The sequence below is a fragment of the Benincasa hispida genome, unplaced genomic scaffold (genome assembly GCF_009727055.1).
Source record: "Benincasa hispida cultivar B227 unplaced genomic scaffold, ASM972705v1 Contig1194, whole genome shotgun sequence".
NCBI classification, from domain to species: Eukaryota; Viridiplantae; Streptophyta; class Magnoliopsida; order Cucurbitales; family Cucurbitaceae; genus Benincasa; species Benincasa hispida.
Window position 1 is genome coordinate 104,623 of NW_024063744.1, and position 2,926 is coordinate 107,548.

Consider the following 2,926-nt stretch of genomic DNA (forward strand, 5'->3'; position numbering starts at 1 on the left):
GTATTCAATTTTAGGGTTTTTCTATGTATAATCTATAAGATCGTTGCCAAATTCAACACATAATCCACGCTTCTGTCCAAATCTCGCTCTCTTTGTTCTTAGAATCTCTCCCTCTCCAGCTTTCTCACTGGTTTGGCTCTCACGACTTCCGCTCTCACTCTCGCTCTCTCCAATGTTCTCTCCAATCTCGCTAGTTTTGATGCGTGGTTGCCTTCACTGCTTGTAGATTCCACTTCCTCTTTTTAACTCTTTCAAATTTTAAGAGTATATGGGCATATAATTCACCTCCAATTCTTTCAATGAGCAGTGCCCAAAGAAAAGTTATCTACTGCCCGTTGTCTCCTGAATTAGCTAGCGTCCAACTTCTAATTAATCCTCCATGATTATGCTCCCTCATTCATTATTTTTGGATAATGAATAATATTCCAATTAATCCAACAAATTTCCAATTTCCAATTATTCATTTTTTCCCTTCTAAATTTCCACCCCTTTAAATAAAATTTTGTCCTGCTTAATATTTGACATTTAATTTCCTGTATGCATACAAATCTGGGTCGTTACATTCTTCCCCCCTTAAGAACTTTCATCCTCGAAAGTTTCTTGGTTCTTAAAAAGATAAGGGTATTTGTCTTTCATCTCTTCTTCTCGTTCCCATGTAGCTTCTTCCACTTGCTGATTTCTCTAGAGAACCTTCACTAAACTTATTTCCCGATTACGAACGACTTCTTCTCTCTTGCTAGGATGCAAACCGGAGTCTCCTCCTATTCCAAGTTTTCACTTATTTGTAGAGGTTCATAATTTACTACGTGTGATGGGTCAAACACGTATTTTTGAAGCATCGATACATGGAAGACATTATGTATTGTAGAAAGTGTGGGTGGTAATGCCAATTGGTAAGCTACTTGGCCAATACGTTCTAATATTTCAAAGGGTCCAATGAAGCAAGGGTTAAGCTTGCCTTTTCGTTCGAAACGCATAATGCCCTTCATTGGTGCTACCTTTAGAAATACGTAATCTTCTATTTTGAATTCCAGCTCTTTTGGACGATTATCAGCATAATTCTTCTATTTGCTTTGAGCTGTTGGCATTCTTTCCCGAATTAGCTTAATTGACTCTGATGTTTGCTGCACCAATTCAGGTCCTAGTAGTGTTCGCTCCCTGGTTTCATCCCAGCATATAGGGGATTTGCATTTCTTTCCGTACAAGGCTTCGAAGGGAGCCATACCAATTGTCGCCTGATAACTATTATTATAAGGAAATTCTATAAGATGTATCTGCAAATCTCATGCTCCAGTAAAATCCAAAGTACATGTCCTCAACATGTCTTCTAGGATTTGATTAACTCGTTCTGTTTGGCCATCAGTTTGTGGGTGGAAGGCTGTGCTGAAATTTAGCTGTGTGCCCATTGCTTTCTGTAAACTTTTCCAGAACTTGGAGACGAAACGAGGGTCTCGATCTAAAACAATTTATACTGGGATTCCATGTAACCGAATGACCTCTTTTAAGTACATTTGAGCTAGTGCTTCCATAGTGTGAGTAGTTTTGCATGGTAGGAAGTGGGCCGATTTGGTGAGTCGATCTACAATCACCCAAATCATATTGTGGCCTTTAACAGTTCTCGGGAGTCCTGAGATGAAGTCCATAGAAATATGTTCCCATTTCCATTCTGGAACATTTAGAGGCTGGAGGAGTCCTTGTAGTCGTTGCCGTAGAGCTTTCACCTGTTGACAACCAAACATTTATTTACATAGTCGGCTATATCCTTTTTCATGTTACCCCACCAGTAACGTGCTTTCAAGTCTCGATACATTTTGGTACTCCAGAATGTATTGAAAAGCATGATTCATGAGCTTCCTTCAGTAGTTCTTTCTTGATTTCTTCATCATCTGGTACACATAGATGTCCACGGTAGAGGAATGCAGAGTCTGGGGCTGTAGAGGATTGATTGGTTTCTCCATTTTCTGACTGAAGTTGTTTGTTTATGTGTTTATCTATTTGTTATGCATCAATTATCCTTTGACTTAATGCAGGTCTTGCAATTATCTGTGCTATTTGAGTTGTGAAGGTTTCTGGTATTAGTGAGATCTCACCTCTTTCAAGATCATCTATTATGTATTTGGAGATGGTACTTAGAGCTGCTGTAGGTGCTGACTTTCTGCTAAGAGCATCAGCAACAATGTTAACTTTTCCTGGATGATAGAGGATCTCACAGTCATAGTCTTTGACTAATTCTAACCATCTTCGTTGCCTCGTATTTAACTCTTTTTGGATAAAGAAGTACTTAAGACTTTTATGATTTGTATAAATTTGGATCTTTTCCCCATATAAGTAATGTCTCCATATCTTTAAGGCAATGACTATGGCAGCTAACTCCAAGTCATGAACGAGATAATTTCGTTCATAAAGTTTTAGTTGTCTTGAAGCATATGCTATTACCTTTTCGTGTTGCATCAATACACAACCAAGCCCCTTCTTCGATGAGTCACTATACATAGTTAAACCCCCAGATCCGTCGGGTATAGTGAGAATAGGGGCTATGGTCAACCTTTCTTTTAGTTCCTGGAAGCTTTGCTCACATGCTTGGTTCCAAACAAAAGGATTATTCTTCTTGGTGAGGTTTGTTAAGGGTAATGCTATACTTGAGAAATTCTTCACAAATCGTCTATAATATCCTGCTAATCTAAGGAAGCTGCGCACTTCGCTGACTGTTGTTGGGCGAGGCCACTTGCTAACTGTTTCAGTCTTAGCAGGATCCACTGAGATTCCTTCTTGCTTTACAATATGCCCTAGGTAGGCAACTTGTCACGTCCAAAACTCACACTTGGAGAATTTGGCATACAACTTTTCATTTCTTAATATGGAAAGGACGTCCCTAAGATATTTTTCATGTTCTGCCTCAGACTTGGAATAGACCAATATATCATCT